Here is a 22,893-nt window from a genome sequence, read left to right on the forward strand (position 1 = left end):
GAGTGGGGAAGGAGGTTTGCAAATACAGTTGGTGTGCTCAGAGCCCTGGCAACATGGGCTTAGCATCAGGAAGTCTTGAGTGGTTTTTTTGTTGGGAATGCTTGCCATAATCACCATTAATTTCCAGAGTGACAGGGCAAAGCAAAAGTACTGTCAGCATAGCCTGTTGCTGAAACATGATGATCCACCTGAAGAGGAAAGTTCAGAAGTTGCCATCCTTTTCTATCAATCAATTAAACCTCACAAAGCTTCCTAGTATCAAGACAAGCTATGGAAAAAATGTCTGAAACAAAAATCCAGGAACAAATGAATAGACTCCACTCTAGAAAGATTAAAATGTCAGTTAAGGCATTAAAAATAGAAATCAATTCTAAAGAAAACTCTCTCTTCCTGAGAACAATGAGATGCTTTAACATTCCTAAACGCTCTAATTCATTTTTCTCCTATCTGTAAGAAAAACTAAAATATACAGTAATAATATCCTCAAATGTTCACAGTGTTAAACCAAAAACATTTGTTGACTCAAATATTTAGATTTTAGTCTTTTAAAGACCTCTAACAATTGCTTTGCGTCTCACACCATTTGTTTAATTGAAGAAAAGGAGGCTTTAAATGTATCAATATAAACAAGATTATTTTCTAATGCATCCCTTATTGTTTTTATGATTTCTTTAAAAATCTAATTAATCCATGAATGACAGAAACCCAAACTCATCAAAACTATGCTTTTAATAGACAAGAAACAGAAATTGGGTAATTTAGACACAACCTATTTTTAAGTTTTACTGGCATATCATTAAAATAGACAAAACATCCCCACCAGACATCATTATTCACAGATGCTGTACCCACAAAAGCCCTACATTTAGTATATCCCCCTAGGTATAACATGCCAAGAAAGCACTCCTAATTTTGTTTCAGCCATTACCGATAGTAGACTCAACCATGCATGGAAGTCAGGTACCCTGGTTTAAGCAGGTTTTGCTGTTACAGCCTGTAATGTGCCCTCTGCAAATACAGCAAAGTCAGAGCTCTGACCTGATACTCTGCCCAGTACGATTGCACCTACAAAACCAGTTATAGCAGCAGAAACCAGTGCCAGTAAAATGCAGTTTTATCGCTGTTGGTAAACAAGTCCTAGCATAGGCACAGCTTGGTCTTGCCAGTGGTTACACCAACACATGGCATAGCGCTGTGTGAAAGTACTCACTAATATAGGTCATACCACGCACACACAGCATCAGCTGTAGTTCTGGGATGTGATCTTTGAGTGGCACCAGAGAGAGCTGTATGGGGAGAGGGTGCTACAAGCAAGGGGAGCAGGCACAGCTGCTCTGGGATGTGTAAGGTCCGGGCTAACAATCAAAAGGCAAGAATAGTATTTGATGGGAAAAAAAGGGCAGCTGAAAGCTCTGGGACAAATGAATCTCCAAAAGCACAGAAGACAACAGGAAGATACTTAAGCAGAGCTTTCATCTGAATTTGCAGTGTCAGTGAAAAAAAAAATGCTCTTGGAATATCACCTCATTTCCTATAGTGACTAAAAACTTGTTAATACATCATGCACATCAGACACTGTTTACTTAAAATTCTGTTACAAAGACTTGAGCAATGCACTACATATATATTTTAAATATATACGTCCAATGTCTTTTAACCAAAGGAAAGTGGAACTGCAAGGGAATATGCAATCTGTCAAACTGTGCACCTTTAGGAAGTTACTCTGGTTTCCTACAGTGCATTGGGTTGTGGCTGGGAATGTGAAAAAAGCTTCATTGCCAGTCTTTCAGCAGTCCAAAGTCTTGGCTAGCCTGCTTACATGCTGGGACAGCTGAAGTAGTCCCATCTAGGAAGAAAAATTTAGAGTGTGGAAAACACCCCGATGTTCCATGTGGGACTGAGAAACAGCAGAGCCCTGAGGGGAGAAAGATGGCAGAGCCCAAAATACAGGACGACCTGCAGGTGGTTCTAACAACACTGGCACAAACAAGGGCAATACCTAAGATACAGAAAACGAAGAAATGCAATGAAGCCTTTGCTTCTGTGAGTGAATAAAGTGAAAGGCAGGCAGATAAATAATTATTAGTTTAAAAAAAACCAAAAGAACAAAAAAACCACAACAGATTGACTTGAACAAAATATGGGCTTGTGATTGCTAAAAATATACCTGAAGAGCAGAGCCTGCAACATTAAAGCCATTATCACGAGTTGGGACAGGAGGTGCCCAGCTCTACTTACCGATTCTGAAGCAAGATCCCACCCCTACGTCAACTTTGTTTTAAAAGACAGCAGAGTGCTGACCCTTAAGATGTTTGAGAAAAATGTACCGAAAATTATAGTCTATGGGTGGATTTAAAAAGCAAACAAAAGAATCCATAAAATTTTATATTGGCCTCGTAGTTTCTGTGATATCAGGTTTGCGATATGCCACAGACACAACTTCAGTGGGGACAAAAGAGTATATTCAGGTGACAAAAAAAGGGCATGGGTAAAATATTTCGTAGACTTATTTATGTTGATGGCAAAATTATGTAATTTAATATTCTCAATTTGCTGGAACAGATATGCTAAAGGAGGATTGCATCTAAGCAGCTAATTGACAAACTCAGACTTGTTTAGATAAATATTCTAGGTTGCAGTTTGTGTGGCACAAGTTTGACCAAGTCATAATGAAGTTGGTTGTCTTTTTCCCTTAATTCAGTGGGATAGCTGAAAGTAATTTTAACGTAATACCATTCATACTGAAAAGGATTGTAGTGAAACAGTGTTGGATTCAGTTTCACTGATGCCATATCTTGTTATTTAGTAGTGCAAACTATTCTAATAATCGATTGTGTTGGTAACCTGTGGAGGTTTTTGATAGAAAACTCGAAACTAGAATACTTGTAATGGGAGAAGCTGAAGGCAGAATAAAAGATGGGATGTGCAAACCTATTAAAAAAAAAAAAAAAAGCATCAAATAACACAGGTAGTGAGTACCTAGGAATTAATGCCTCTTTGAATAAAAAAGACAAAAATGGAAATAAGTCATCACAGATATCAGAGGTGACAGATAAGGTAATCTCCAGCCAGAGACAGTGAAAGGAACATATGGCATCTTACCCAGCTCCCAGAAAGGAGGGAGACCAGAAACCTACTGAGAATCACTGTAATTTTTAAGTTGTAAGCAAAGTAGGCTCCATTAATCACTTGGAAATTTTTAAAATACCCATATATTTTCAGATGTTGCCCAGAAAAAAAGTTGAAGCACTATAATCAGTGAAGGCCTTTCCTAGGGTCATTTACTTCACCTCAGCTGAAGGGCAGGAGCTGCTTTCTCTGCTAGAAGCTTTTTACCAAGCAGATATCTGAATATATTCCAAGAATCTATTAATACCATGGTTAAGGAAGACCAAACAGGTTTTGTATTTGCTTTTACATCTGATAGTTTTTCTCTAATAGCAAGAAACATGGTAGCCTTTAATAGTGGGAACGGAAATGAGTATTTCCTCCGCTGCTTTGTCAGTCAAGGAATAAAGTATGAGTTATTTTTGTTAATTCTCCCAAGGCTTTCAGTAAGTGACAATACATAAAGGGCTTTTTGTTGTCTCTTCCTTAATGGGACAAGTTTATGTTGGCTCTTTGTTATACTTCTGAAGTTATATAAGAGTATTTTTTGCTGCTTGAAACAGTGCAATATGTAAACTCAAAGTATGTAGGAGTTATAACATTTGCAAGACATATTTCTTCTGCTGCAGTTAAATGCTACTATTTTCAATGCAGTAAACAACAGAAAAGGTTTCTTTTCACACTAATTGCATGCATATTTATTGATATTCTCAGATAGAGTTCACTGTATTAATGCTGTATTGAACAATTAAACAGCATATGTATAGAGACAGAGAGAGAAATTAGGAATGGTGTTTACTTTTTAGATTCAGATCTTGTCAGCCAAATATCTTAAATCAAATAATAAAGACTTATACTTCTGATTAGTGCCTTAGATTCTGGGCTGTAAAATGAATTTACTACTTTAGGCTTATCCAAGATTTTCCCACAATATGAATACTTTTGGTTTTGTTTGCTTAGATTAGCATTTGCACTACAGATAGTACTAGTCCTCTTCAAAGCTGCTTGAAAATTCTGGCAAAGTATTTATCCAGCTGTGTAACTTCTGCGAAGCACTGGTGTATGAATTTGTCAAAAAGCAGGAGGAAGAATTTAAATTGGTTAAAATGTTTTTCACCCCAAACTGACCAATATTTCAGATTAAAAAAAAAAAAGCCAGGTATATTTGCAGAGAACATGCAGGTGACTCCCAAGAGGTGCAGGACTCAGCCCTAGCATCTAAGGCTCACTGGCACCAGTACAAGTGAAGCATCAGCATATGAATGATGAGACCCTTCAGGAAACTGCCCCTGCTGACTGTGATGGGATAGAAATAGTGCTGCTCGCTCACCATCACCGTTAGGACTGTGTTCTCATGGCACATATCCAACCATAGTTAAACACCTATGCACCCCAATGATGATGTGAGATCTCTGAACAAGCCTCAGGGTTCAAAACTCACTATTACTTTTAAATGGAAATCTTACATTCTGCAGAGCTGGGCATTGATTCAAGTACTAGATAATTATGTCAGGCAAACTGCCATCAGCCAGGGTATTTGCAACCTGACACATGCGTTACGCATTAGGAAAGTAACCTATACTGATTTATATTAGTGCTGATCTCATATTCCTCAGAAAGGTTCAGGTGACATTTTCACTCTCCCGATGAATTTTGAGTTCATATTATTTGTAGAGGCAAGACAGATAAACTCAAAGAACTATTACCTTTAAATGAGAAATTTTGTAACAGAAAGAGCCTGTGTTTTTTCAAGTTTTGAAGTATTTTTAACCTAGTGCCCCTGAAAGCTGCTAGGCTGGCTAGCCTGGATTCTAGAACTACTTGCTTAATGGAAGAAGAGTAATATCACAAGCAGACAGACAGGCTTCCTCTGGCTGCAGAGTCAACACAGTCTCAGACTCCACCACCCCATCACTCTTTAGTCTCTCTGCAGAGAATGCCACCAAGCATCATTTAGCAGGAGCTCCAGACTGCAAGAAGACAATGAACTGATTTCAAAGTAGCTGCCACTCAACTGGGTGACAGGGCAAGGTACACTCTGTAATCAGAGGCAAATGGACATTTCTCTCCTGCAGACCATCCATTTCTAGATTGGTAAGTTGATTTTTAATTCCCACTCTTGCCTATTCTTTGCTTAGTAGTTCAGCTATCTAAGCAGTTTGCAGAAGCTTGAATTATTTTTAGCAGGTGGATGTGTACATCCTTCTGCTACTTATAGTCTGTTCAGAATCAGAGATGTTTTTTTAAACTGTAGCTTATATACATCTTTATACTCTCAGAAACAAGGTTGTGGGAGGGAGTGATCTCTTATCATTCTAATTGATGCTGTTGAGGGTATGAAGAAGAAAGACAAGCTTTTAGGTCACAAATTCTTCAGTTCTGAAGCAGAAGCAGCTCTTGCTTCTCAGTCTCATCCTGGGCTGCTTTCCAGAGATGAGTCTAGGAAGAGAAAAACATAATTTCACCACATATTAAAAATCATAAATTCAGTACAGATAATATTTTGCCATACCATCCCTGCCTGCTGTTGTTCCAGAGCTGCTGACTCTCTGCATCATACAGCCCTGACAGTTTCTCTGCTGCCCTCCTTGCTGCCAGGAATCTGTGCCTCACAGGTGCCAATCACCCTTTTCCCTCAACTTTTTTAAAAGGTGTAAACCCCAAGTAGTTCCCTACCTGTATTTTGCCTGAGGTTTATTGACTCTCTTCTAGGACTGAAGAAAGTCCATGTGTTAAAGCACTTGTTTATGCTCTCCAGCAGTATCAGGGCTCTATAAAAGATGTCATATCTCATCTTTATCCCACCATAGCTTTACAATACCAGTCCTTATTCTTCCACATACCTTGATTACTTTTCCCCATTGGCTATTTCTGGGACTTACCCCAGCCCAGGGGAGCAAGCGCACGTGCAGTTAGGAGCATGCAAGGGAGAATACATCTTGTGTTTAGCATTAGTGTTGGCTGTATTCCCAGACAGGGAGCTTTCTGGGAGATGGCTGTGTACAAGCTGTGTCTATCAGGGAGCAGCAAAGGCTGGGCTGCCCTGCAAGGGCCAGCGAGCAGAGGGCAGCAGCCACAGGGAGCAGCGGACAGTCTGGCAGGACCCCAGCCAGGAGAGGGGACAGGCCCAGGCGTGGCAGCCTGGGTCGGTGACAGTCTGATGAGGAGTGAGTCTGTAGGAACAGGGCAGGTCAAAGGTTGAGTCAGGAATTCCAGACCACAAGGCAGGGTCAGCATGGGGAAGGAAAAAGCCTGGTACAGGCAGACCTGCAGCTTAGGCAAGGGTCTAAGGTTAGGCACAGTCTCCAAGCCAAGGACCAGAGGCCCTGGGCGAGGTGTCTCGCAGTTCTTCACAGCAGCCTGGTGCGGGTCACCAAGGACGCGGTGTCAGAACGGGCCTCCAGCACAGGCAGCGGAACCCCTGCAAGGGAACATTGCCTGGGGATGCATTCAGGGCCCTGGCAGTCCTATGGCTTCATTTTAACTCAGTTCTGTCCATTGGGAGCTTTGCAAAGAACAGGGGCTGCTGGTGGGACCCGTAGTCAAAGGAAAAGCCATGCTCCTTGGCATGGGTCTGTCACATCTAGCAGAGCTCTAAAGTTTAGGACCAGGACCTCACAGGTGCTGCAATATTTGAAAAGAAGCTGATGCGGGTTAACATTTAGTATTAGTTATGTTGTTGTGCTTAACTATGATCAAACTGAAAAAGCCAGTAATCATTTGTGTAATTATAGTGAAATTTTTCAAAATTTTCATCACATGTGTGATCTAGAGAGTTCACAGCTGTACCTGGCTCTTCCTACCTCTGGAACGTGACCAGATGTGATGGGAAGAGCGTTCAGAAATCGTGTGTGAGCGTACTGTTTCTCCCAATGTGTATTCACTGCTGTTTTATTTATGGATAATCTTTATCCTGGTCTCATCATGTTACCTGTTTTTTAAGCTATGTTTCACCTAAATTTTACATGTCTGTTAAACAAGCCTTATAAAAGTCTGTATTAAAATGGACTGAAAGAAAGAACAGAAGGAGAGAGCATCACTGGAGATTTCCTTGTTCAAGAAAATTTTCAGTGTATTCATTCACACCAGCTTTATTCCGTGGTTTATATGTGCATGTGTAATGAATGCGCAACGTTTTGGTTGGTATATGATGCAGTAAACAAAGCTCTTTGTAAGAGAACTGCAAAGCCAGACAGATTGCTAATGTGACGGTACTTGGAGAAGTCGCAAGTTACTGGAATTACCCTATCACCTTCTGCTCCTAACATTCACTTTGGAAGGTTAAATAGTTGTCTTGCACAGCTCTTCGGAAGTGTAGAGAAAGCTGCACCGCTATCATGCTGGCATAACAAAAAGAGAAATCCTTCCACAGTTTATCTTTCTTCAATACAGTATTTGGCATGATGAGTGATTTGTTTAAATTATTTCTAATGCTTTGAATTTTCCCTTAAAAAAGATACCCCAGGCTAGAGCCTGCCCTCAGACCTCAAACACTCCTCAAAGCCCAGCTCTTCCCACAAGAGTCCACTCCTCCTGCCTTTCTGGAGCAGGGGCAAGCTGAGGCACAGGCAAGGGAGACAAATATAAAACAGATTCTCCAAAAATTATGTCCTTCCAATACCACTCTCCTATGGCATGCTGGCTGAGATATGCCAGTGGTCACGGGAGATGTGCTGGGGGCATGGGGAGGCTGAGTGCCCTTGCACGGAGGCTGCTTGTTCAGCCCCTCTGAGACGGGGCTGTTGGCACCAGGTGCTGCTGCGAGCAGCCTGGTGCTATCAAGCAGAGCAGGGCTGTAATTTTCTCTGATTGTGACAATAGTCCCTTGGCAAAGCAACTAATTAAATTAGGATGATGTAGCTTAAATTTATATCTATTTCATTATTAAGTGACTTAATAAAATCCTCTATCAGAAAGCAGAAATTGTGGACCACATAACACTTGAGATAAACTATTGAAATAGGAGCTGAGAATGAAGTAGAAACTAAAGAAATATCAACTCTGAAAATTACATCCCCAGTTTTTCTTTGTCATGTATGTTTTAAGTCTGTTTACGGTTTTTACTATAAGAAGTGCTTTGACATTGTTATCGTAGGTCATAAATCTTAGAATCAACTAGGTAATCTTTCTGCAACATCATTATGGCAATTTAAGTGACTGCCATAAAATTTAAAAAGAAAAAAGAGCTCCTTTTCTGTTCCAGTCATCACTATGATGATTCAAGTCTTGGAGAGAGTGAGGGAAAGAGAAAATGAAAATAACTTAGTTTTCCAAAACCATAGTTGTGAAGGCATGTATTTATTTTTATCAGCATTATTGTAACTTCCACCAAGGTTATCTAAAACCTGTCTCTTGCCATTTGTCTGCATTTTGGTTTTGGAATACAATTTTTTGGGGTGGGATGTCCCAGGAATTTGTTGAAGAAATCCCAGGTTCTAGTTCATGTCATGAACCAGTTCTTTTGTTCTGACTAGCACTGGCTCCATTTGGGAAGGCAAACAGAAAGTAACCCTGGGGGTGGACACTGCCTTGCACAACAGTTATTTTAAAAAGGCAGATAGGGTCACACCAGATCAAAGTGTGATGCCAGAGTGAGGTTCTTATACAAGATGCACAGGTACCTGCTTCAGCAGTAGTGGAATTCCCCTTCGCAACACCCAGGTAACAGAAGAACGCTCTCTAACTCAATTAATAGTTCCAGTTGCACTTTTCTACTTCTCTACTTCCCCTCATGGCTGCTTAGGCATTTGTATCTCCTCAGTCTCTTACTCCTTCTGAATTTCAGTCTTTGGTTCAGAGGGCACCCACATGCCTTCAGATGCTCTTCTCACCTGAAATCGTCATGTCACAACAGTCTTTTTCAGCTATTCTTCTTACAGACTAATTCAAGGATCCAGATTAGTTTTAAGACCAATGCTCATTTTACCTCTGCAATAAAAATGAAACCATTGGCAGCCAATCAGCTGATTCCTTAGAGGAAGGCTGAAGGTGGCTGTCAGATGGCTGTCACCTGCCCAGCCTCCACAGCAATGAGAGTGACCTTCTGGGAACTCAAGCTGATAGCTTCCCTCCCTCCTTCTCCACTCTCTCTGGCCAATCAAGTGAGGGTTGATCTCTGTCATTTTTCCAGACCTTTTTCCTATGGTATTGGAGAGATAATTGCTTGTATGAACTTCATGTATTAAATTAAATTTCTAAATACATAATATTTATGTTTTGTGGATAAAAGTATCCAGTGAAACAATTTTACATTTGAACTTTACATTTTGATGTTGAAATTTCAGAGAGAATTTCAGGAGGCACAATAACGCAGTGGCTAAGGCACACAAAGATACAGACAACAGGGTCACCAGCTCTCCTCCTGACTTCTCCATAAAATTGGATTTTTAAAAGGATGCTCTAGTCACTTTGGTGAACAGATATACCATAGTACTTTACATAAGCACTGCATTTTTAACAAACCTCTGTAGCTGCATGGAAGCAAGAGAAGAAGAATATATCCAATCTCTTGACTTACTGAAGTATTTTCAGATTGCATTGCAGAATCCCTTATTGAATCAACTTGTTTTTAATTTGTCTTTGATCCTGGTATTTTTCTGCAGAACCCACTAACACTCCTTGAATTCTACTAAAGCTATTCCAGCAGTTCAAAAGTCCTATCATACTTGTATTAGGTTTGTGGAATACTTGTTTTCTTCAGTGAGTTCTTCAGGCTTTGACTAAAAATAAAGTGCTGACATTTACAGAGTTAATGCTGAGACTGGAGCTGAAGAGTGATTCCCAGCTCTATATTCACATGATGGCTCTGTGCAGTTAAAAGCAGTGGTCTCAAAGGAATAGCAGTGCAAATCTGTTTGAGACAAATCTACAATCAATAAGAGCCATTATTTGGATACTGGCAAAATATCAGTTCTTACAGCGCAGTGGATAGGATACTTTATCACAAGAGTTCCTACGTGCAAAACATACAGAATTTTTTAGTTCATGATCTTTGACATCACAGAGGGAAAATTCAATAAATATCTTTCTTGCATGACATAACAGCAGGTAGTTCGCCAGTTGATGCAGCCGTCACATACTGTGAATCACTTATTTCCTGGCCGTTAACATTATTACCCGTGTGATGGCTTGGGCAAGCTTTTGCCTGTATGCTCCTATTGTTTGGACTGATTTGGCCCTGTTTGATCTGTGGTACCATGCCAAGGAGACAGTGGTATGCTTTTCCACTCTGTCTCAAATGTCCGTTTCTATGCTTTGATCAAACTTTATGTCTCTGGTAATGAATTCACAGATTAAATGAGCTTTAGCTTTTCCTAGAAAACATCATTCAAATTTAAGAGGTTGAAATATTTCTCTTCCCTCAGAGTGAAAAGAGATCAACCAACCTAGAAAAATGATGTGGTGCTACTGGATTCTATCCCCTGATTAACTGTCATTTCTATCTCTTATTTTGTCTTCCTGCTGTTGATGGGTACTTACTATGGTGGATACAACAGAGACACTGAACCTCTGCAGTTCCACTAATCATTAAAGTTTTTAACTGTTTCAGAGAATAATTAAAATATCCACAAGGAAAAAGAATTTTAAGACAGCTGATTTTTTGAGAGAGAGACATTATTTCCCTTTCTACACTTGAAGCTTTTCCTTATATAAATAAATCATTTTTGCAGATGCCTGGCAAAATCAAATTGTAGTGACAATTTAATCTGATACATCCATCACTGGGACTGCAGTCTGTCCATAAAGGAGAATGGACTTGCTCACCAAATAGATTTTTTCTGTCTCCCTCTGCTATGATTATCCACTTTATGTGCCTCAATATCAATAGAAAAGGTCATCCTAGTTCAGAAAATGTTGGCTGATAACCATTTAGAAGCAGAGAGACTGCAGAAAATGCTGTCCTCCAGGTTTGAGAACCCAAAAAAACAAGAAAGTGTATATCTGAATGCAGATTCCTTGAGAATTTTTAAATTATTTTTGAAGGAATCGGAGGCTCCATCTTGTGCCCAAACTATATCTGAAAACGGAGTTCACAGTGAGTATATTCAGGTAAAAGCAGTATTCAGTGTTTTGCATTGGATTTTCAAATTCTACTTAATTATATAAAAAATTATTTGCAAGAACACCTCCTTTAGTCCATGTGATGTAAAACTCTACCTGACACAGAATGTAAGGTGTAGGACTGTTATTTACTTGTGTAGTTTTTGTTATTAATTTAGTGAAGTACAGTTCTCCAGGAAACTTTCCAGTGAGATGTGAAAGTATCCTTCACTAAAGGTGATTTAGCCACCTCTTTTGCTAGTTCTCCTTAGCAACCCAGCCTGTGATCATCTGCCCTCTCATCTCTTTCCTACCTTGTTTTCAAAACTCTGCTGCAAGAAAGAGAAGTTAAAGCTCCTCATTTCTTGTGCTACGTTTTTCAGGCATTCTGTATGTCTTGGTATATAAGCATCTTGGTGACTTTCCAAACTACAGTGGCACCAAGAAATGGAAACACAATGGATTTTTTATAAGTGGTAACAGCAGCATACTAGCAGCTGAAGAAACAAAACTAGCCTCCTGTCTGTCCCTGTCTTGTTGATTCTGTTGTGTAAAGTTCATGTTATGTAGGAGTTCTTATCAATAAGATTAGAAAAATAGTTGGGAAAAAGTCAAATTCTGTGTCTTGGTGAGAAAATACTTCTGTATTAGAAAGGCGTCTACTACAGAAAGTAATCAATGGTTTTGTCTTGATTTCCATGAAAGGAAACAGAGGCATGCAAGAGGTCTTAGTCCTTACACAGTCCCCTTACACTACAAAATGGAAGGAAACTAGGTGATACCTCAGCCTCTGTTCCTAAGGTGGGCAGAAAATGCCAGGAAAAATCTGTGTGAATGCAGCTTTAACTTCCTATGTACCTGGGTCTTCCAGATGTAAGTCATCAAGTCCTCTTGTAGGAAGACAATATTTGGTAGGAGGGAGAGTGAGGTTTGGTACCTGCTGTCCTCCAAAGTTATTTGCTACAAAGAGGCTAAGATAAACACAGCCATTCCAGATGGACAGCCAAATGCAACTAGAGCTGCTGACCGTAGGTCAGACCTGGCACCAAGTAATTTCAAAGGTTTGAATGTGAAAAGAATAGGAAACCTCCTCCCCAAAACTTTTAATAAATGGGTGAAGTCAAACACGTTGTAGGTTGCATCTCAAATACGCTGGAAGTTGCTGTTCCTTCAGGATAACCACCTGCTCATAACAAGGTGTAAATTTGCCTTCCATGTGCACATGGGCTTCTCAGCATCATGCAGAAGGTACTTGTTGTGAAAGCAAATTCAACAGGATAGATACAAGAGGAACTCACCTACAGTTATGAGGCAGCACTGTTCACATCTCTGTGTTCCTACTAGCTCTTCCCAGCAGTATGTTCCATCTCATATCTGGATTAGGATGCATCCTGGTGAAATTAGATCCTCATTAAAAATATTAAACTTTGAATATAGATCAAATATTGCAATGGCACAGAAGAGAGAATAGTGAGAATTTCCCAACATTAAGTGATTTTCAAATCAAATACATTTTCAGGCTGTGTATCTATATTGAGATCAATGAGCTTATTTTATACTGGGAAAAAAACAGTCATTTTCCTTAAATAGGAGTTTGCCATTGTAGGACATAATAACCTTGAACATTCAACTTAGTGGGAGATTTTTTCATTTGACCCAAGTTTCATTAAGTTCAAGCTGTAACTCAGACATGTATTCAGCAAAAAACATGAGGTTTTTAGCTCATAAGATATTAAGGCACAATAATGCATCTATTGAAGATGACAAGATGCTTCTGTCACCAGGAAAAGACAGCTTTTAGTACCAACATGAATTGACACACATGTCCTTGGTACATATTTACACATGAACTGTATGACCAATATGGCAGTTCAGCACCTCTAATTGGTTGCAAATAAAAATGTGTGTCAGCTGCAAAAGAACATTTATATTCAGCGATGAAAGCACAGACATCCTCCCTAACTCCTGAAAAAGATAAATGTACGTAATAAAGCACACAAGATACCGAATTAGATTGTCAGTAATGAGCATTTTAAAAGGACCCTGAATATGCATTGTAACATGGTCAGTAAAATATATTTGTAAGAACCTGCCACTAAATGGGAGAAATTCACAGATTTGAAAATACGGAGGGTGTCTACCTTAAGTACTCAAGGTTAACTATGCAGTTATAATCTCAGAGTCTGTTTTTGCCAAGATGTACGAGCATTAGTGTAAGTAGATGCATGTAATTGCACGAATACTTCAGAGAGAAAGTGCTACCTGATGATTACAGCAAAATATTGAAGCAATAGTGGCTGAAGATACTCCTTTGTAAGCATCTCTTATGGTACATTGGAACTGATTTCATAGTACTGAGATGTCCTAAAGGGATACAGTGACATCTAATTAATATTTGCAGCACATTATGTCTTGGTGAGAAAAGTTAATAGAATCCTAAATTATTTGTGCCCACATGTCTTCTGTACTGTGACTTATGAGGAAGACTCCATGTTGCCATAAAGCATTACACGGAAACACAGGGATATGGGCTGATATACCATCTCATCAATTTGTACCCAAGTATTGTGTTTAATAACAGCTATCTTTCAAATTACTGACAATCAAAAAATGCATCTGCTACCAGTATTGTATCTCTGGAGCTCTTGACTTTTTGACATGATGATCAAACCTGAGACAGTTTTATTACACATGAAAAACAAGCACTCTTCATACAAATAAACAAACCAAATGAATAAACAAGAAGTTGATGGGATGTTAAAAGTCACTTGAAGTATATTTGTCCTGTAGCATATGAAGGAAGGAAAGACTAACCATAATTGGTTTCCCATGTTAATAGGCTGCAAAAGGTCAGTGTTGCTTGCGAGTAAGATACTTAGAAATAGTATATATAGCTATAAACTTGGTATAACACAGTACTGATAAAGAATCATCACTGAAGTCACTTTCACCTGCATGTGGTATACAGCTGGCACAGAACTCAAACACAATGTGGCAAGTGGAATTCAAAGTCAAACTTCATATTTCTCTGTTTTAATGCATTTTTAAAAGGAGAATAAAACAAGATAAGCAAGGAAGCTTCAAAGAAAATAAGCATCATCAGCTAGATAGGTGCTGAACTCTTTAGGGACCAATGACAGAACCCAAGGGAATGGCAGGAAGATGTGCCAGGGGAGGTGTAGGTTGGACATCAGGAAAAGGTTCTTCCCCCAGAGGGTGGTGGAGCACTGGAACAGGCTCCTCAGGGAGGTGTCACGGCCCCAACCTGACAGTGTTCAAAAAGACTGGACAATGCCCTTAGACACAGGGTGTGAACTGTGGGGCTGTCGTGTGCAGGGACAGGAGCTGGACTCAATGATCCTTGTGGATCCCTTCCAACTCAGGACATACTAGGATTCTATGATTCTATGAGACAGAAGTTTCATGCACTTTTTTATTTAGCAGTCCAGCTTTCAGAGATACCTCCTGCATGTTGAAGGGCAGTCTCCCTGCTCTCCTCAGCACCCAGAAAGAACCTGGTTTGGGGAGGCTGCCTGTTTGAAAGACCTTTTTTTGCAACAAGCTGTTGTTAACTTGCAGTTGATTCCATACATCCAAATTACTACAGAAATGATTGATTCCTCATAGGAGGAATTGTCTTACTATTAGTTAAGTCAATACTATAGGCAACTTTTCCATATTCCAAAATCCTGGAATGAGTGGACAAATTTATAAAGAGCAACTCCTTCATTGTCATCCCATTACCCTTCTTTTTAATTCAATGATACCATTTAAACACCATGTCCAGCATGAATGATGCTCCAAGTCACGGTGCTGATCACTGCAGACAAGCCACAGCTTGTTGATGAGTATTTGACATCTTACAGTTGAACAGCATCATTTTTCCAAATCACCGATCAGGCTCCCAAGTGACTTTTGGCAGCAACACCAACAACTGCATTGCCTGCAGCTGCTGTAGGAAGACTGTGAGAAAGAAAAAAGGGGTGGATGGGAAAGAGTTCCTTCTGAAGGAATTATTTTTGATTCAAACTCACTTTGTTTAGTATCAGTTCCAACAAGCATCAACTGGCAGAGAGGAATGTGCTGCACACCTGGAAGGCTCAGCAGTAGCAGCAGGACCAACGCCACATTTCTAGAATCTCTGCAGAGCTCCCTTCTTCCCCCCTAAAACCTGAAAGAGAAGCACAGGAAAGTGAGACCCCCTTGTATTACTTTCACAGTCCACTTTGCTACTGCTGACTAAATAAGTTCACCAAGGTACTCAACATCACCGCTGCTTTTATTTCACCCTCAGTCTGAGCACTTAGACATGCACAAACATGTACTGAATTTGGCTGCAGGAAGGTAGAACTCCCCTTTTTTGCTGGTGTAGAACAGGTGATAAGGGGCTTGCATAAGGATACGTTCTCAGAGGTACATTTATTCTCAGTAGCTGATTGCTGCTGGGCAGTGTGGGGAGTTGGCTTATCTAACTGAGGCAGTCAGTAGATCCAGCTCACAAGGAAGGTAAGCGCAGACTGACTGCAGTACATGCTTCTAGAGAAGCATGGCGGTTTATCTGAATCAATGTCGCTTGGTGTAATGGTGTTTCTAACAAGTATCCTGGGGGGCTGCTGTTCTCTGTGATCAATTAATCTGGTATAACAAAGGGTTACAAGTTACTACATGAGGCGAATATTGCAGGAGGTCAAACCTATCCAGCAGCTTGCCAGTCACAGAGAAAGACGTCTAAGGGCTGTCCTTCCAGGTCCCAGGAGGAGTTTAAGAGCATGGAAGATCTGAGCTGGCACATCTTGTCTCCTTTGAAAATGCCAGAGACTGAGCTAAAAATGGTGCCTGAACTCTACACAGACAAAGGTGATTTGGATGCACATGGGATTCAAAGTTCAAGCCTAATTACCAAGAATCCTAGTGACAGTTAATTGAAGGACTCAGCCAGTTTTGTAATACTATACACTACCACATTATCTATTTACTGTGGAAATGACTGTATTTTCATTATTTTTTTTCCTGTCCTGCAGACTAAAATTATCCTTATTTAAGAGCTGAAGAGGAAGCAGAACTACAGCAATGTGAAATTATTTGTCTAAGGCCATGTCGTGTTTCTTTTGCAGTATGAATTCTTATTCATTGCTTTTCAAGCTAGTTCTGGTCCCCATTCTTATTCTCACACCTTAATCAAATTATAATTTTTCTATGTTTTTACATATTTTCCTCCTAATACAGCAATAAATGGATGTAAGCATTTAAGTGGCTCACTAATCTTCAGGTTTGAGACACCAGTAGAACGTACTTGAAATAAAAGCCATAGTCACTTTTTGAAAACCAAAATTAACATAAAGAAGGAACTCAGTCTTCTAACACAAGTATTTATGTGGCCAGTTGTTAGGCAGCCCAGCTAACCCTGTTTCACAGAATTATTTTGTAGTGTATTCATGCTGAGAAGTGCTGCTGAATGGCTGGTTTTGTGTAGAGCACAGCACTTAATTCTTGATTCCAAAGAAATCTTTTATCAGATTGTTCGCACAAGCGTTACTGAAGACTTGCCATGGCTGCTATGTTTAGGAAGTATCAAACACAGAGGTTATGCACAGATGATCTGGTGGTACTGAAGTCATCTGAATCTTCCCATTAATATATTCATGAAGTGACATCATTATGTTTAACTTAGGTAACTAATAAAGAGTTATTTGCCATACGTTTTAAAGAAAGGCTGGAGTACCTTCTCCTAATCAAATATACTTGACTTGCTGGCATCCCTAAAAACATTTTTAAACAAGATTTTAACAAACTTACAGCAAATAGGCTTGTTTCATAGTTGCCAGAAAATACTATATTAAAATAGCTTTTAAAACTTTTCCAACAATCCCCCCAACCTCCTAATTTTCCTGGATTTTTTCTGCTGTGAAACTGTAGCATGAAGGAGAGTAGAAAAGTATTAAAGACACTGATGTTTGCTTTTTATCATTCCAGTTTATTTCTGCAATAGAAAAGTAGCTGACATTATATAGGAGGCTGTCATTTAGGAGATTATCCAGGAGTATAAAGCACAGCTTATTAAGAGAGAGGGGAGCATTTAAAAATGGTCTCTTTGAAGTTCCCCAGACTAGACAGAACATATTTTTCAGTGCTCAGATATGCAATCTACTGTAGATTAGAAGAGAAAAATTAAACTGATCATATGTCTCATAGGGATCCAAACTAATTTAAAACTTAGAATGAAGCATCACTGCAAGTTTCTCAATGAGCATCTGTGGCCAAAAGTCCAAACAAGTAATTAAAGAAAAAAATAGCAGATACAGTGTGACGGAAAAAGATCTGTCATTGTTTTTATTGACACTGCAGCATCAGCTGCGTGGTCTTGGTAGCTCCATGTCAAAAAGGATACCACAGGGCTAATTAGAGTGGTTTCAGGAAAAGGGGTGAATCAGAAAAAGATGATCAATCAAGGGAATGGAAAAACTCTCCCATGGAGGCAAATTAAAAAGAAATTAATTGTTTGCTTTAATGCAGACATAAATAAAAGCATGGTCAATAAAAATAATATTATGAACTAGCTTGAAGCTTTCTGTCTGTACTACTTTTATAGACAAGAACAAGGCAACATTCAATTAAATTAAAGGATGGGCATACAAAAATAATAAGTCTCAACACTGGACACCTAATACAACCTTTGTATTCACCAGCATGAGGAAAATTATGAAGGCTGACAAATGATAATTAAGAGTGTCACTGGATAACAAACATCCAGAGTTTTAACTATAGACAACGCCCTCTGAAAGGTACTTTTGCAGATTCACAAAATCTTCATTAGATCAGGAAGAAATCTAAAGCACGTGTAGGGGGAGAGTGGAAGACACCATGTTTCACTTGTCTGGCTGCAGAGGTCTTACACGTTCTTCTGAAGTATCTTGTACTGACTACTGACACAAAAATGTAATCCTGGGTCCAATTCAGCTTCCAAGTTCTTTTGTTCTGGAACATATCAAGATATTAAGTTCTTGACCTTATGTTTTGCAAATGTATTAATGGCCTCAAATGCTTTGGCAATTAATCAATTGCAGTGATGCAAAATACTGCAGTTGCACATGCCTGATGATGAATTTCAGACATGAATTCACAAGGCTGGAACTCTCCTGCAAATCCTGCTTGCAATGACCTGCACTGTGTGTCAGAAGAGGAAGAGCTGCAGAGCCTCCTTACAGGCCACCTGTGAAGGCTGTACTTGCCCCAAAACCTCTGCAATGGATCCTCAGAAGGTCTGGCTCAACCTATGTTCATTCCTTCAGCTTCCTGTGGTCATCAGCTCTGGTCCAGGGCCTCTTCTCTGTCCTTCTGCAGGCCCTGTAGCTCAGTGGGGATAGAGATTGCAGGAGGTTCTCCCAGCAAAGACAGGTTTGCTGTGCAGTAAGTGCCTTGAGGCCTCAAACAGGAGAGGGCTCTGTAAGACCTTGTTAATTTGAAGTGTCCCCTGGCTGTAGGTGCTTGAATTTTTGAGGTATCTTTGGACTTCTTCCACAGGGAGATTGTTTCGTGTTTGAGACAAGAGCAGGGTACTGGGACAGTCCATTTTAGTGAGGAGCAGGACAGCTGAGGGTAGAAGGAAGTAGTTTGAAACCATTTGTGATTTGCATGTCTGGGATTAAAACACATCAGAATCCAAATCGCTCTGCTTACAACAGTTATTTCAAAACAAAGTAGTTATTTAAAAACAAATACACTTCATCCAGATATAATTATTCCTAATGTGCTTTTGTTCTGGTACAATGACAGTCTGCGGTTTATCATGTGTTAGCTTCTCACCCTTTATACTTAGTATACTAAGGGTAATTTTAACCAGATCATGACTGCAAACTTTTAACAGCTTGGTTTACACTAGAATTTGAAGAGGTGTTAGTAAACAGTGCATGTTAAAGCTTTCTCTAGCAGAGTCTTCGTGGAGTAAGCACAGCCACAGGGTACATAAGGATAACAGCTGCCAATTGAGCTGAAAGATTTTTCACGGTGGGGTATCCCTTTCTCCCAGTTCCCAGCCTGACAAGATGGATATGATCTGCCTGCCAGCATGTGCCACTGCCTGAAACTCCTGCATGCCAAAACGCTGACTATTTCCAGCACTCAGTTTCCACACATCATGTGCGCAAGGAGGCCAGATTTCCAAAGAGCTGAGTTTGTCTCTCAGGTGGGCCAGACCACTCAGGGAGTTAGCAATATCAAGGATTCATTTCCAGCCTGCTGCCATCCTGCCAGAACCTGGTCACTACACTCCCCAGGGATGATGGTTTGGCTTTTTTTTTTTTTTAAATTGTGGCCTCAGTTTTGTATAATGCACTCCTAGAGATCTGGCCCTTGGGTTAACTTTAACAGATGGTAGATATTGTACATTCCTTAGTAAATTGTATGCTAGTGTGAAGCCAGGAGGAATGCCCCAGGAGAAGATTGTGTCTTTGCTACGTGAATGCATGCAAATCAGTTGGAATAAAACAGCTTCTCCCTGCGGGAACCTGTCTCAGAAAAGGACTTACACCTGTAATGACACCTTCAAGAGTCCACCCAAGTGAATGAGTGTGGGATGCTCTGGGGCAGGGTGGCAGCACGTGGACTGCAGCCGTTGCTCATCGCTGTGGCACATTTCCCTCCTGGCATGTTCGCACAGGTGGCATTGCAGTCTGCAGATTTCTTTGGAAGGGTGTGACTCTAATTGTGTGCATCTAATTGCTGTATTCCTCTTTAATCATCAGTTGCAAAAGTGAGTGGGCCCCCTCACCTTGCACCTTGACCCTGCTGGTGTATCTGCCATCAGCGCGGGAGGCAACACAGCAGCACCCATGGGAGCCCAGGGGCAGCTGGGAGGACGTGGCAGCGTGGGCAGCCCCGCACTGACACCACCTTACTGAGTGACCCCCAGGGACACCGTCCTGGAGGGGCACAGGGCACCCTCACAGCAGTGCTGGGTGCAAGTCAATCAGGAGATTGTCCATCCTGGCTGCCCTGTGAGCCACAGCCCGCTCTCCCCAGGTTATGGCATCCGAAGACAATTCAAAACCAGTGTTAAACAGGTTCTTTTCTGAGTAAATTTCAGTCTTAGGAGCCTGAAGCATAATGGAGCAGCAAAGCAATTATTTTTTCCTTCAAATGCTAATCTTCCTTAGCTTCTGGCCGTCCTTTTGCTGATACTCAGAAAAGGTGATTTGTAGGTGTTTATTGCTGAAATTTCAAGTGATTTAAAATTAATTCTTAAATGTAGTATGCCTTTCAGAACTAAATTTTTCATATTAATACATTACTAATTTTCTAAGCAGTGAATACTTTTTAAAGACTCTTATAATTTATTAGCACACTTCACATCTTATAGTTTATACTGAAATGCCAATTAACCCATACAATGTGCAGTCAAGATAGATGAGGATTAAGTCCCTACAGCCATGGTAACAGCAGAGATGCAATGACCTGAAAATTGCATCCTTAGCTCTTTTGCCTGTGATTAACATAAATTCACCAGTGGAGTGCCTTTCCTCTTTTTATTAATCCCTTATCTCCAGTACTGGATCTCTGTTGCTCAAGCAATTAGGACACATAGCTTATGCTTTCTTGAATCTTTCAGATGTGACTTCAGACTTGCAAGGGCTGCCTGACCAGGCTTGATAATCGGGGCGGCATGGAGGATGGGATGTTACCATCTTGCCTACGTGCAATACATTTCCAGTTATGCAGAAAATGCCAAGGTATGTAATCAGCTACCTCCCCAACTCATATGTCTTCTGCATTTGTCTTCATTGTACATTTCTGAATATGTATTATGTCTTTTCTTCTTTACTCAGTGTCAGCCCTCCCATACTTTGTTTTGTTCTTTTTTGCCTGCTGGCCCACAAGTATGAGATGCAGTGAGGAACTGTGGAGGACACCCTGTTGTGTGTGGAGCAGAAGCTGCGAAGGAAAGACTTGTGGCCTCATCTGCAATAACAGAGGCTTCGATCAGGATAGGATAACCACAACATTTTAACAGGGAACAGAAATGATTTATTCAGTGCTCGTTTCCCTCGCACATAGGGAAGGTAAAGCTTACTGTTTTGACTGCAGTTGCTGTTGATTGGCATAAATTTTCACAGATCTTTTGCTTCTGGTTTGCATTTCAGGCATACGCAGCTGTCTCTGGAGCAAAGCAGATGAGCAGAGCTGCAGATGCATGTGGTTACCTGACTAGGAAGATATTTGAAACTGCACAAGTCTTGACATGGCTACCAGCATCACTGTACAACTCAGGACTATCAGAGAAAAAGGGATGCCCAACAGAGGCTTTGAGAGACTTCAGAGCCAGCATTAGGTGTTTGTGGTGAATGCTGTGAGTAATGCAGCATTCAGTTTGGTAAAGTAGCTCATCATAAAATTATTTTTCCTCTGTGAAATTACTTAAGGTTTAGTCTCAAAATAAAGAGGAATGGCAGACCTTTGTGTGTCCTAGAAAAACAAAAAAATGCAGCGTGCTGTTTCTTATATTTTAAATGTGTAAAAACTAAGGTTAAGGGAGGCAGTGGGGCTTCACTGAGACAACAGGAAAACTTCAAAATCAGTAGGATGCTTATGCTGCTGCTCAGAGTTGCAGGAAGGCTAGGCTGTCTTTTGGCTTGTAAATCTTGCCCCACCAGCTGAGATTTTAAAAATATTGTTCTCCTTTGTGCACCTCTTTGAATGTAGCTCATTTGCTAAGCAGAAGCGGTCTTTTGAAGTTGGTAAAACATTTCCTTAACAAGTCCTGACATCAAGGCAAGAATCAATATACTGGGAAATATGGCCAGGAGTCACGGTAACAAAAGGATCTCTAGGAGTCACCAGATGACAGGTCTATGGAAGGAAATACATCTGGTGACTTAATGGGGAAAATTGATAGCATTAGAGGGGTACCAAGAAGCAGCTGATTAGAGTCATCTCTTTAAGATGGAATGATATTAAAAGTAGAAGGTCATACGATTTAAGGATTAGGAATAGTAAGCTTAGAAAAACAGCAAACTCACAAGTCAAAGCTGCTATACAATCTTTGGCACATAATTAGTTACTGGAGCATGGAAAGAATAGTGGTGTGCAGTTAGCATAGGTATGTAGTTTGAGCCACGATGTACAGAGAGATGTGTTTGTTCTACTTGTAAAATCACTGAAGTACCTTCAAATCATACTATTATACCCTTTTTATTTTCTTTCCCTAAAAGGCCTTTAATAGCTAGCCTGGTAATGCAAAGATTGTTAAAAAATCTTCTCAACATCCATCCTGGTATGTGTCATCAGAAACAGACAAGGTAAGAAACCAGAATTTGCTATTAAAAGATTGTGGAATAATGTGATGATACTCACCTGAAACATCAATAATGCAGTGACAGGGCAACAATTAACTGCTTATCCATGATGGATGTTGTTTCTGATTACAGTACTTCCATACAGCTAGTAGAGACACTGTCAGCTGAGTCTTTGTAGCTGTGGCATAAAGAGAGAGGTGGAGGTAGGAGCAGATTTTTTTTGGCCTCTCCAGCACCTTTGGGTCCCAGTTTCTATTAACAGAGGAGTTCTTCTGTCATGATGTCGTGTCTCCAACCAAATGTTATGGCAAGGCCAGCCCAAGAGGGGCTGACTGGTAATTACTCTACTAGCACATCTCACTTATGAGTGGTGGTTTGGTAAGATATTTTTCTATTGTTTTGAGCTACTGGAGTGGGAAATGGCGTATGAAGTGGCCCTTAAGGTGAGTGGTTGTGC

General features: G+C 40.3%; 1 long non-coding RNA gene across 1 annotated transcript; it reads right to left on the reverse strand.

Moving 5' to 3' along the window:
* Positions 1 to 711: 711 nt before the first annotated feature.
* On the reverse strand, positions 712 to 22,877 carry LOC139828424 (uncharacterized). The gene is made up of 4 exons (XR_011739991.1): positions 22,495 to 22,877; positions 15,183 to 15,319; positions 12,447 to 12,539; positions 712 to 5,547 (listed from the first exon to the last, which is right to left on the reverse strand). It is a non-coding gene; the product is annotated as an uncharacterized lncRNA (long non-coding RNA).
* Between the last annotated feature and the right edge of the window lie 16 nt (positions 22,878 to 22,893).

This window comes from Patagioenas fasciata, chromosome 7, assembly GCF_037038585.1.
Source record: "Patagioenas fasciata isolate bPatFas1 chromosome 7, bPatFas1.hap1, whole genome shotgun sequence".
In the NCBI taxonomy this organism is placed as follows: domain Eukaryota; kingdom Metazoa; phylum Chordata; class Aves; order Columbiformes; family Columbidae; genus Patagioenas; species Patagioenas fasciata.